This window comes from Myotis lucifugus, unplaced genomic scaffold (assembly GCF_000147115.1).
Source record: "Myotis lucifugus unplaced genomic scaffold, Myoluc2.0 scaffold_6, whole genome shotgun sequence".
Lineage (NCBI taxonomy): Eukaryota > Metazoa > Chordata > Mammalia > Chiroptera > Vespertilionidae > Myotis > Myotis lucifugus.
The window spans coordinates 15433134-15446934 of record NW_005871054.1 but is presented as its reverse complement, the minus strand read 5'-3'; the positions used below and the strand labels follow the sequence as shown (position 1 = coordinate 15446934).

General features: G+C 52.8%; 1 long non-coding RNA gene across 1 annotated transcript in view; it reads right to left on the bottom strand.

The window, feature by feature from the left end:
• LOC111824055 overlaps window positions 1–13151 on the bottom strand; it is a 16040-nt gene extending 2889 nt beyond the window's left edge. Inside the window, exon 1 of the long non-coding RNA XR_002827166.1 lies at window positions 12966–13151. This is a non-coding gene — a long non-coding RNA (uncharacterized LOC111824055). The remainder of the gene's footprint in view (window positions 1–12965) is intronic.
• Window positions 13152–13801: the final 650 nt, after the last annotated feature.

Genomic DNA, 13801 nt, shown 5'->3' with positions numbered 1-13801 from the left:
GGTCCCTCCTGTAACCCCAGGGCCACCCAAGCATTCACATCTTCTGCGTGTGCCTCAAAGCAGACTGGCTACAGGAAGTGTGTGGAGCTACGGGGTGCAAGAAAACATTGGGGGAAAAGACTAATTAATATTTTTAAAAATATTATCCCATATCCCAATAATATCGTAGATACTAATATTACCATAATTTCCATAATCATTATTATTCTAGCACTTTTCCATGTCACCTCTCTCTCTCTAAACCTTGGTTTCCTCACCTGAGGCTGCAATAATCAGCTGCATTTGATTCTTTCCTCATCAGTCCCTGAAACCTCCCCTCCCTACAATCTGAGTGCTCCTTCCCCTTTTCTTGGTCCAATGAAGGCTCTAGGCTGGCGGAGGCCTGAGCCTTGATAACAGCTGAACAATGACAGCAGAAGCCTCTGCGCGAGGGTGTGAGGGCGTGAGGGCGTGGGAACTAGCCGAGGTGATGGGGAGAGGGACCGGAAAAGAGAGGAGGAAACCCGACAGCTGGCAGGCAGACGCGTCCGCCCCCAGCCCTGCCCTGGAAGCCCTGCTTGGCGGTGGGTGGAAATCATGCTGTTTCTCTTGGATGGTCCCTCCTGGTCCACTCATTCATTCACCAGCTATTTACTGGACACCTACTAGGTAGCAGGCCCTGTGCCAGGAACAACTTGGCCCCTCGGGACTGTCCCTTCAACTCTGAAAAAACACTCATGACCATTACTTCTGGGCTCACACCACAGTCCTGTGTAGCTGGAAGGGTTCGAATGGACAACCTTCTTTAAGAAAGCAGAGGCTGCTCAAGAAGGTGCCATGAATTCTGCAGAGCAGTCTTCACCCCCGTCCTGCCCCCTGGCCTGGGGAACGAAACCCTGAAGGCAGCTAGAAGAGACGGATTTGCCGTATTTTGTGGCCTCCTCACTGTGTGGGGAAACAACCCTTCCTGTGAACAGTTGTACAAAGAACTCTAGCTGTCTGTCAATCTCCCTTCCTTACAATAGACAAACTTTTTTGTAAAGGGTCAGGGTGGGAGGGTGGGCAGTGCCCCAAATCCATCATGGAAATTGCTCGACTGCCCAGTAAAAGACCAGTGGGAACATTTTCCATCTTTGCTGAAGTAGAGAAAAGGTCTGAAAAGTCTGATGAGCAATTTTTTCTTGGACACTGCAAGTCGCGAGGCTTTTAATCAGCCTTCATGAGCTGGCAGCGGGGTTTCCATTGGACTCCAGTCTCTTTCCTGCTTCTGTGGACTTCATGTGTAAAGCAGACCCAGGAATTTCTGATTTTTTTTCTTGGAAGAGCAAGCCCCCAAAGGACTCGGGGCTCTTCTTCCCCAAATGCTGATGCTACTCCACGTCATTGCCAGGCTGTGCTCAAGGTCAGTGCGTCAGGGGCCAAGGATGCCACATGGTTACCCAGAATGCACACGTCACAGGCCAGGCATGCAAACACAGACACACCATACCTACGCATTGTATACTATATACAATATGCACGCTGCATGTACCCCACACACCTCTGACAGAACACATATACCTCTGTGCTCTACAGACACCCCACCCCTACTGTGTACCTCTTTCTCATACACACACGTTAAATACACACACATGTTTATGCCACATTGATACGACAAAAACATACACACATCCTATGGATCAGCATGCTCTACATAAATATACCACATTAACACACACACCACACACAAATACAAATCATATCGTAAACATACACTGTCTTCTGATCAAACTCCTCATGATTTTAGTTTCTATTTAAACCCAATTATATAAGTCATCAACTTCCCTTAGTGCAGCGGTTCTCAACCTGTGGGTCACGGCCCCTTTGGCGGTCGAACGACCCTTTCACAGGGGTCGCCTAAGACCATCTTGCATATCAGATATTTACATTACGATTCATCACAGTAGCAACATTACAGTTATGAAGTAGCTACGAAAATAATTTTATGGTTGGGTCACGACATGAGAAACTGTATTTAAAGGGCCAGAAGGTTGAGAACCACTGCCTTAGTGTGTTCTTTTCTTTCTTGACACTGCTTATGCATTTTCCTCTTTCAGCAAAAACAAAGCTGTAACAACAAAACCTTCCTTGTTGTCACCTGTGAATGAATGCAGCTGGGCACAAATGTCTCAGCATGCCAGAAAGACGAGTGGACCGAGAACTCAGGTTTGGGGGTGCTTACCCCCCATTCTCTTCATGAAGCAGTGGCTCTGCCTTTGTCTGTACAAGGCTTGGGGACACCTGTCTTCCCTCTAGATCAGTGGTTCTCAACCTTCCTAATGCTGCGACCCTTTAATACAGTTCCTCATGTTGTGGTGACCCCCAATTTCATTGTTACAAATTGAACATAATGAAAGCATAGTGATTCATCACAAAAACAATATGTAATTATATATGTGTTTTCTGGTGGTCTTAGGCGACCCCTGTGAAGGGGTCGTGACCCACAGGTTGAGAACCGCTGCTCTAGATGCTTTGCCTTGGGGGAATACACGTAAGATTTGTCACAAGTACTGGGTCTCCCTAGATGTACTGAGCCCCTATTTCCCTGGCCTCAGCCCTCCCCAGCCTTGCTGGGACAAGCTAGGGGTGCCTGCTCTCTCAGAGACAGCGGCCCTGGCCCTCTATCCCTGGGCCTCTGGCCTTCAGGATCAAGGTGGGGAGTGGAGCGCCTTCAGAGTTCCTGGACATCATCCCTGCAGTGCCCTTTCCTTCTCTCCCCTGTCTCAGACCTCCCACCCGAAGCCTTCCGGGCCCTCCGCTCCTCACCAACAGATGTTTATCCACGTGCTGGCACCTACCAGCCTCTCAACTGGACACTGTGACTAAGCCAGGACTGTCCCCATCTGACCACCAAGCCCTTGCCATTGCAGCACCTCTGCCAGGCAACCCTTTCACCTTGCCCGCTGCCTCCTACCCCCACATCCTCACCCTGCCTTCCCAAAGCACACGTGTGCCTCGCTCTGCATCACCAGAACTATGTCTCTGGGCTTTGCTCACACCCTGGTGACAGGCTGCTTACTGTTGTCATGAGAGCGAATGCTGTCTGGGTTTTATCCCTTCAATGCAGCGATGTTGGGACTTCTGGTGACCACAGGAGAAGCCGCTCCCACCCCGGGAACCCCCAGACAAGACGGGTCTGGTGTGGGAACTCCCGCTCGCCTGTAATGAGCGCTCTCTGGCTAGGCCCCAGCTCCTGGCACACTAGGTGCTGAGAACATATCTGTTGATGGGGCACCAAGAGATGCATAGCTGACAAGCCCTGCCCTCCAGGGGTTCCTGGCCAATCCCACTCCTCTGGACTGGGCTCCAGGCAGGATCCAGTTGGGCCCATGGACTGGTTGCCTGGTTTCCAGGCTCTTCCTCTCAGGAAAGTCCTCTTCCTCAGGGCGACAGCTGCAGCAGGCAGCACTAATGGGGGACACTGGGCGGGGCTCCTCCTGGGCGGCCCTGTCACAGAGCCAGTTGGACACACTGCCCCCACCTGTGCTGTTGCGTCCACCCTGGGGTGGGCACTGTGGCTGCCAGGGACATTCTTTTCCTGGGGGTGGGATACAGCTGCTGTGAGGTGGGAGGGAAGGGAGGCCGAGGGAACATGAACCTCAGCATTTGAGTCACATCACACCCAGACAGACAGATGCTCACACAGACAGGCAGATGTGCCGTCACGGGTGCTCATCACACACTCACACAGATACCCCCGCACCATTACAAACAACACAGCCACCCCCACCAGGAGTTTGGGCCAAAACAACACGGGGAAAGGCTGAAATGGTTTCAGACAATGAAGAAAGAAAACACAGCAACCAAAGACAGAACACGAAAAACTGTGCCTTTACCAAGGGGAAAGGGCCTCAGATCCCATGGCTCCCATCCCAGCTCAACCCAGGGGGGTTAAGGATGGTCTTTGTCGTCTCTGGACCTCGGAGCCCAAAGCCCCAAGCTCAGCCCAGTCAGCCTCACCAGCAGCCCCGGGAGGCATGTGGTGGGAAAAACATTGGATTGCACCCAGGCGGTCTCTAGGCTCAGCAGGACCAGCTGGGTGACCTTGAACCAGCGCCTGAACTTTTCAGCTGTTTGCTCTCTGTGCAAAGTGAAGCTCCAATATCCCTTTGGCTTTGAAATTATGTAAAAGGGGGTTGGATAGGGTGAGTAGAGGGGACTCTAGAAGGTGGGAGCTTAAGAAGGGGGACCCACTGGCTGTTGAGTCGGGGAATTATGTAGAATGTCAAAGACAACCCCTTGAAGACTTCCTAGAGAAAAGAGAGCACAGGTGGATGGAGCCAGGGAGAAAGAGGCTGGGGTGCAGGGAGGGCAGTGTGGCCTCAGATAACAAGCTTGAAAGAGAGGTCAGGAGCCAGGCCTCCCTCCACGGGGCTGAGAGGCCACTTCCTGTGTCAAGCCTTCCCCACCCACCCACACAAACCCCGCCTGGGTGACTGGCCCTCATTGCTTCCAGCAGGCATTCCCGTCTGGGAACCAGACTCTGAGATTTGTGACGCCAATTCAGTGAGATGATATGTGGAAAGGGCTTAGGTGTGCACCTGGCGTGTAATCATCACTGTTGTCCTTACACCTAACATTGCACGTCTCTCTTCTATTTCCAGGGACTGACTGTCCCTGCCAAAGGTTGAAAATGTCCTGAGGTCAGAATGGCATCTGTTTTGTCCATTGCTCTATTCTAAATGCCACACTGCTGGGCACACAGTAGGTGGCAGACGGAACTTCCTGTTGGCTGCTGGCCTGGAGTTGCGTTTGGCAGAGGTTTCCTGAGCGAGGCCTCCACGCTGTTGTTGGGCCTCTTTCTCTCCAAGTCCCTTCTCTGCCTGGGGTCCCCACCACCATCACCCCGCACCCCCACCTCACCACTCACCACTCACCACTCCCTGTTGCACTCCCCGTGGGCAAGTCAAGGATGATGGGACCACCCCAGACTCCCCTTTCCTGGACCAGTCCCCCTAGAGCCCTAAGCCCTGGTTTAGAGTCTAAAGACTCTCTGTGCTTGGATTCCAGAGACCCTCCTGGTATCTCTGGCCCTACAGGAACCTCAGTCCCAATGAAATACTGTCCTATCCCCCATGGGGATGAGGCCTGATGACTCAGGTGGACTCACTGCAGAGCAGAGACTAGTGTGGGGGCAGCCCGAGTGGCAAGGGTGGGCACCATTCGCACCCCAGAGGGGAGAGATGAGCTCCCACCCTCAGGGAAGGCGCAGTCTGTTCTGAGTGTGGGAAAGGCTAACATGGTATCAATGACCTAGGAGCAGCTCCTGGGCTTCTATGGCTTTGTTTTCCAAGCATTTCTTCCAGCCAAGCACTGCTTCACTCCTTATTTACAAACACGATCTCTTTTCATGGCCACAGAACTCTGTGTTAGACTCTGTCTTATCCCTGTTTTAAAGACAAACTCATCAAGGCTCAGAAAGGTTACACCTGGGCCCTAGGCCACAGTGAGTGATGTACTTGGAACTCATCCCAGGGCCACCCAGGAGAGTCTATTCTGTGCCTCCACCCCAGCATTGCCAGTCCTACTTCCGAGGTATTGGGGTTCTTTGGCCATTTATAAACATGTCTCCAGTCACTCACTCCCTTGGCTGGGCCAGCTTTCTAGCCCAGCAGTTGGTGAAACTGAGACTCAGAGAGGACGGGTGATTATCCCAAGGTCCCCCTTCCAGGAAGTGGCAGCATCGGGACTAGGACCCCAGCCTGAGCTTAAATCACATATGTCTTCCCTCTGCCAAATTTCTGTATCTGTTTCCATTTGTATAATTTACAGATGTTCCTGCCTTATCATGGCCCTCTGGACACAGGATGTTTTTTGCAGTTCTTCAAAGTGTGGTCGTGAGAGCTACAATCGACAATTGAGTTATTTCTTATCTCTATGCACTTTGTATCTTTTTCAAAGACTATTATTCCCTATAACCCCACATTTTATGTTAGCTTGAAATGAGATTCACCAGATTTTCACCAAGGAAGAGTATATGAGGGAAGCCTAAAGCCCCATAAAATTTTGCAATCTGCTTTTTACATCTATTTTGAATAATTTTTCGGATTAATCAATATAGGTCTTCATTATTTTCTTTCTTTTGGGTAAATATTTTAAATTTTTTCAATATATATTAGATACACCAAAATGCAAAGATACTAAGTTTGATAAAAAAAATTTTATGTATGTATACACTTGTTTAACCACTACCCAGATCAAGGTATTGAACATTTCTTTTTAAATATATATTGATTTAATTTTTAAAAATATATTTTTATTAATTTCAGAGAGGAAGGGACAGGGAGAGAGACAGAGAAACATCAATGATGAGAGAGAATCATTGATCAGCTGCCTCCTGCACACCCTGCACTGGGGACCGAGCCCGCAACCCTGGGTATGTGCTTGACCAGGAATCGAACCATGACCTCCTGGTCTATAAGTTGAAGCTCAACTACTGAGCCACGCTGGCTGGGCTGAACATTTCTAACATTCCAGAAAGTTCCCTCATCTTCTTCCTAGTCAATACCTCCCTGTCCCCTTAGGCAGCTGTTCTGACCTCTATCGCCTTAGTATTGCCCGTTTTGGAATTTCATCTAAATGGAGTCATACACTACGTACTCTTTTGTGACTGGCTTCTTTCACTCAATGTAATGTTTCTTGAGGTTCATTCATGTAGTTGCATGAATCGGTACTTCATTCTTTTTAGTTGCTGTGTAAATGTCCATGTTATAAATATAGCACCATTAGTTGATCCATTTGTCTGTTTAGAAATGCAGATTAAAACCACAATGCAACACCTTTACACGTTCACTAGAAAAGCCCCAGTGCAACAGGCTGACAGCACTGAGTGTTGGAGAAGATGGCTGGGGAGCAAGTGGAGCTTCCATAAACGGGTGGTGGCAGTGTTTGTTGGAGCATCAACTCAAGTGGCATACACCCATATCCTTGCACCCAGCAATTCCATCTTGGGTATGTACCCAAGAGAAAGACCTGCTTCTGCCGGCCAAAAGACACATACCAGAATGTTCATGGCAGCTGTGCGGATAATCGCATCACTGTGTAAACGTTACCACATTCTCCATTGTGTGAGTGTACCTCCCATTGACTGATATCGGTTCGAAAGCAGGCTGAGACCAGTGTTCTTATACACACGCCTTATAGGGACTCACTATGACTCCCTTAGGATCCATTCCCAGAGGTGGGTGGCTGAATCAGAAGGTATGTATGCACATCTTTAGGGTTTGAGACCCACACCGTTAGGCTGTCCCCAGAGGGTTGCTCATGCCTCCCACTGGTCACATGAGCCTGTGACTGCCATGCTTTCACAAGCCCAGAAGAGATTCATTCCCTGTTTCAATGTGCCCTGCCCCCTCCCTGGATTCCAGAGGGCCTGGCTTTCCTGGCTCCTGCTGGTGAAAGGAAGGAAGGTTGGGGGTAAACATGCTGGATAGCACAATGGCTACAGTTCTCAGGGCCAGCACCCTCCTTCCGGCTGCCGAGCCTGGGCTTATCAGAGCAGCGCTGGGGCCAGAGTGTCCGCTGGGGCTGGTGGCCTCCCAGAGGCTGAGCACGGGAAGTGGTGGCTGCAGCACATGAGTGGCCAGCTGCTCTGGCCCAGGAGTGCCGACGTGGGCCAGCCCAGCATCACACCCAGCACTTCCCCTCCGCCGCCCTTTCAGCGGGGCGCTGGGTCTCTCGGAGCCTCTTCCAGATTTCCCTTCCCCAAGTGCCCAGAGCGTGTCCCAGTGTCAGGCGGGCAGTGGTGTGTGCAGGGCGCCGGGGAGGAACTGGGAAGGACCCACGTGTCAGAGGCCTTCCCTTCTCTTTGAGACCAGGGCAGGTCGACCTGATGTGACATGAAGAGCCCCAGGAAGTCCCCGACTTGGACAATGGCAGTGCTTGAAACACCCCCATTGTACCCCTGCCTTTGCATCAGCAGCAGAGTCAGCATGAGGGAGGGAAGTTGTGGGACCCCCTCCTCCTAACAGGAAAGGGGAAGGAAGGTCACAGGAAGCCGGCTTCCCCAATTTCACGAGTCAGCTGCCAGCTGCAGTGGGAAGGCCAGCTGTTCCCTCCATTCCAGCACAGCCGAGCTCTTCCCCCACCCCACCCCCCCACCCCCTCCCCGGGGAAGACTCAGCACGCAGTTTCTCCCAAGTGTTCCTGCCAAGGGTCTGGCTTCTGCCACCTGTAAGACAGGACTGACAATATGTGGTTCCCAGAGGCCGGGCTCAGGGTGGGGGCCGAGGGAAGGGAGGGGGCCTTTCTCCTGTGCCCAGCCTTGACCCCCCCAGCTCAGGCCTCCAAGCGTCCCCTGTCCCTCTGTCTGCTCTGAGCTTTTGCAGCCAAGGACAGCTGGTGCCTTGACCTTTCCCTCACTCCACGGCCATGATCCTGGAGCCACGGGCCTCCGAGAGCTCGTAGGCCAGGCCCGCATCTCGCATTAGGGTCCTAGAAGCAGAGCCTGAGATGGCTATCCCTGTGAAAACGTAAACGGGAGAGTGCTCTCAGGAGCCAAGCCAGGAGGGAAGCAGGATGGGGCAGGAGAGAACCAAAGCAAGGACATGGCCTCCAGCTCCCTGGACATGGCTGACCCGGGGAGCACTGGAGCCATCACACCAGGGCATTCGCTCAGCCCGTGATGTCCTGGGTCAGGCACTGGCTGCAGGCCGGGCTGGGAGGTGGGCACCTGGGACGGTTAATGTGCACACGTTGAGCCAGGACAGGGAAGAGGAGCAGTGAGCCTGCAGCTGGTAAAGGGGTCTGGGTGGAGCACCCACGGCAGCCACTACACCCACGCCCTCTGGGTGGGGAGCCCCCAGGCAGCTAGCTGGGTCCCAGCCCACAGACTTGCTTCAGCCCATTGTCCGTAGTGCCACGTGGAAGCGCAGGAGTCCTGTCTCCAGATGAGCACACGGGGTCCCAGGAACAGGTGATGAAAGAGCAGCAGGGCCCAGCCGGAGCCGAGGCCATACCTCCTGACTTCTGGGACAGGGTCTTCTAGCTGGGGTCATGACCTCCCCTCCCCACAGAACGCCATGCTTCTGTGGTACATGCACACGTGGGTATTTTGGGGGAGAAAAGCCACGTGTACCATGGAATCTCAAAGGCAAGGAAACTAAGCATGACTGTTGGTCCTCACCTAGTTATTGCCACGGACACGTCACCGACCGGGTGGGCGTGAAAGGAATTCTGGGCTCAACAAATAGCTGGAGAACTCTGTCCCCCTCCCGGCCTGGCCTGCATGTGGGAGGAGAAGGGGCTTCCTTTCTCCCCCCATTCCATCTTGGGGGGGCTGGACCCGAAGTCTAGGGCCAAACCCCACAGCTGCCTGAAGGCTGCCACTTACACACACTACACCTCTGTACAAGATAGGAAAAGACACCCTCTCGAGGAGGCAAACCCCAAACAACACCCCCTCAGCCAGTGAACTTCAGCAAGGGCCCCTTCTTCAGGTCGGCCTGCCCGGGCTCCCCTGATGGCTGCCCCCCACCTTGGTTCTGCAGGGCCTCTCCCCACTAGGGAACAAGCCCAACACTCTCCCTGGGCCCTCAGATGCTGAGGCCTGTGTTCAGGGTGAGAGAAGGAGCGGGAAAAGGCCGCGTGGGTGCTTAGGACTCTGAAATCTTGAACTAGGGCAGCGATGGGGCAGCATCTCAATGAAGCTGCCGACAGATTCTGGGCTTCGAGCCAGCTGCACAGCAGACCTGTGAGGGGGCCGGGGCCGTGCCAGCCTGGCGGGGCCGTTGAAATCAGGGCCAGGGAGCACACAGCAGCTGCCCAGCCACCGTGGCCATGGAGGTGCCCCCAAGGCTGCAGAGGCTGAGGGACATGAGGGTCCTGGAAGGCAGAGAGCCTGCGCAGTTGGCAGCCACTGAGTCCTGCCAGGAGCTGGCGGAGTCGGGATGTGCATCTGAGGGAGCGGGTATCTTACCATATTTCCGTTCCTCAGCAAGAGCCTGCCTGTGGGGACTGGAGTGGTGCCACCAAGTCACTTCCAGGGACCCCAGTCCCTCCATCCTTCCTGCTCATTAGAATCACCTGGGCCTTAAAGCAATACAGCTTCTGGGCCGCCCTAGGATTCCCTCACCCGGGAGGAGGGTCAAGCATCACTTACTCACCTATTTTTAGGCTCTGGGGTATTTTACTGTCCAGCCAGCCAGAGTCAAGAACTACTGACGTGATCATAAGCTCCCAGAGCAGCGCCTCACTCCAGAAAGGGCTCTGAGGACACGTAGGCTTGGGAAATACCTTCTCTTCTAGCTCCTCTTGGTGACAGGACACACTGACATCTCAGAGACCTGCCCAAGCAAAAATGTCTTTGCTCTGGAGACTGGTGGTGGCGGTGGTTGTGTGTGTGTGTGTGTGTGTGTGTGTGTGTGTGTGTGATATTGTCTCTATTTTATAAATGGGACTCCAAGAGGTTAAAGAATTTGCCTGATGTTGTCACCGTGGTCCGCAGCAGAGAGCCGATTCAGACCCAGGGCTCCCTCCGCTTCTCACATCATCCGCACCCAACACTCAACACACCCGAACACCTCCAGAAATGGGGGTCTCCATGACTCCTCCTGGGGGTCAGTTGGCCCAGGTGGGGCTGTGGCAGACTGTTTCACACAGCTCCCTCTCCCAGCTGGATTCTGGGGGTCAGGACCCTCCTTCTTCCTGTCCAGCCCCTCGCAGAGCAGAGCTGGCAGAAACTGTCCTCACTGTGGGGGTGCTTGGAGACCCCGTGTGCCAAGATCCTCTCAGTCGGGTGCAGCCCCTCAGTTCTCCCTGCTCTCTGTCCCCTCTGAGGGCTGGAAGGGAAGGTACAGCTTCCGAATTCTATTTCTGCACGTCAACATCCATCGTCCACCTTGCTTTCCCAACACTTAAAAGTGAGTTATTCATTCTTCCAGGCGCAGTGGTGGCATGGAAGGCACCAGGGAGGCTCAGAAGGAAGTCACTGGAGGTGGTGTGATCACCCTGCAGTGGGGTTGTAGGCCCAGCACACTCCCAAACTCAGGCTGTTCTCCTGACCCCCACCGAGTCCCTGCTCCCTGCTCCTCAGGCTGGGGTGGTGGTCCCCCTGTCAAAAGAATGTCAAAGAAATTCCCCAGGGCCCCAAGTCGCCACTCCTTCAGCAGAAAGGAGCTCCTAGAGCCGGTGAAACCTGAGTCCCGGGGAGCGGCCTGGACGCAGAGCCTGTCTGAGTTCTCAGAACCTGCACGAAGACGTGTGGGAAAGTCTCCTCTAGCCGGTTCCTTTTCTCAGGCTCAAACTAATGAAGGCGAAACCTTGCCTTTCTCAGGAGTCTGCCGCATGCCACCAGGCAGTTCCTGAGAAAGGCTTGGTGAACACTCTCGGGCTGGCCTGTGGCAAGACTCACTCATATTGTGTCCCGTTCTCTGGGGACACTTGTTCTAGCAACAAATCAATGTCTTCCCACAAGATGTGCGGATGATAAGCTTCTGCTCCCCAGTGATGTTTGTGAACTGAAGATCCACCCCATCGGCACCTGCCCCCCCCCCCCTCCACAAGAGGGGACTCTACATCCACCTGACAACTCTTTCCTATCCCCTGAACAGACCAGCCGAAAGGAAGCAGGACAGGAAGGCAGACTCAGAGAGGTATAGGAGGGGCCAGGAGAGCTGGGCTGAAGTTGCCATGAGAGTGAGCAAGGCACAGGCAGAGTGACAACTGATAGTCCAGAGACGCAGGCTGGTGGCACCTGGAAAGTCTGGTTGGGGCTTCAAGTGCCCAGGCCGGGATAATCCTCAATGGCAGGCTCTCCAAGGTGGGCCCAGCTGGCTAGCACCCCAGAACCCAGAAGGGCTGGTACCCTGGTTGGCAGAATAACTGTGCACATGCCAAGGGCTTCTCTGTGTACTTTATGTTCATTAGCTTATTTAATCTTTCCATCAATTCTGCAATACCTACTGTTACTATCCCCATTTTACAGATGAAGTAACTGAGGCACAAAGAAAGCAGATAACTTGCCTAGAGGCATCCAACTGGTATGACGCAGAGTCAGGATTTGGACCCAGGCAGTCTAGCTCCAAAGCCTGTGCAGTAAACCACTGCACCACAGCTCACGCACAGGAAAGAGGATCCAGTTATTGGGTGTGCAGGTTACTGTGGCTGCACAACCCCAACACTCAGTGGCTTAAAACATCATCAATCATCTCATTAGTTCATGAATCTGCAATCTGGGCAGGGCATGGTGGGAAAGGTTAGGTTCTACTCTGCAAGGCGGTAGCTGGGCAGCTCGTCTGAGAACAGGAGGACGAACTGCAAGACGACTCACTCACAGGGTGAGCAAGAATTGACTATCGCTGGGAGCTCAGCCAAACCGAGCTCAGGCTTCCTCACACCATGGCTGGTTCCAAACTGAGAATCCCAAGACACAGGAAGTGGAAGCTGACAGTTTCTGAAAGACTAGGCACGCCGTCACCTTTGCCATACTCTATTGGTTGAAAATATCAAATATTTCAGGTTCAAGGGGAGGGGATGCAAACCTCGCCTCCAAACAGGAGAGTCAGAATTTGAGGTCCGTGTTTTAAACCTGCACATGGGGCCTCGGCTCCGGAGGAAGGACTGGATCTCAGGAATGGGGGAGAGGCAGCCAACTGTTAGCTCTTGTTCAGGCCAGACCAGGAGAAGGCGAATGAACCATGCCACACCAATCAAGTAGGTCTCCGGTGAGTGCCCGGTCTTGGCCCTCATGGACATTATCTCAACTTACCTTTGCAACAACCCTTGGACACAGGTTTTCTCACTTCTCTGTGCAGATGAGCACATCTATACAGAACTCAGAGAGGGCATAAGTCTCATCCAAGGACACACAGCTGGGAAGTGGCAGAGCTTTTCTAATTCCAGAGATGAACCCTTAACTCCTCCTGTGGGCTGCCCCCAGAGGTCTGACCAGGGAAGCCGGGAAGAGGCACGAGGGCGAGGAGCCAGGCTATCATTCCCCACCCACTCACCTCCTCCAGAAGTCCTCCCAGATCAGGGAAGGGCTTCGGAACACCCTGTTCCAAGGCATCCTTTCCTTCTGGCACCTCTGCTCAGGCTGGGACACGTACAGACCTTTCTCCTGGGCCCTGTCTCCCAATCTGTTTTTCTCAATCCTGAGAAGTTCCCGAAATCCCCTCTCTCTACTTCCTTGAAACCTTCCCTGAGGCATTCTCCCAATACCACTTGTCTCAGCCATAAGCTCTGAATAACTACCAGCATAGGGCCTTCAATATTTCTAATACAAGTTTTATTTTGGAATAGCTTTATATTGACAGAAAAATTATGAAGGTGGTACAGAGAGTTCCCATATTCTCCACACCCAATTTCCCCTATTATTATCCTATCTAATAATAGAGAAACATGGTAATTAACCTTAACTTTGCTACCCTTCCCATTGGCTAATCAGCAAGATATGCAAATTAACTGCCAACCAAGATGGCGGCCGGCAGCCAGGCAGCTGAAGCGAACAGGAGGCTTGCTTGCTCCAGTGATGGAGGAAGCCAAGGTTCCTCGCCTGCCGCAGCCCAGCTGTGAGCTCCAGATGCAACAATGTTGAAATTATAGAAGCTAAACAAACCCAGAAACCTGCTTTCAGCTGCCAGTGGGCTCAGAGTTTAGAGCGCCAGTGATGGCAACAGAGTTTCAATTATAGAAGCTAAACAAACCCAGATACCTGCTTTCAGCCAGCCACAGCCTCAGAGCTGGAGCTTGCTCTCAGCTCCAGTAACAGCTATAGAAGGTAAATAAATCCCAGAATAAAAAAAAGAAAAAAAAAAGAGGCTGGGAGCTTCAGTTTCCCGCCAGC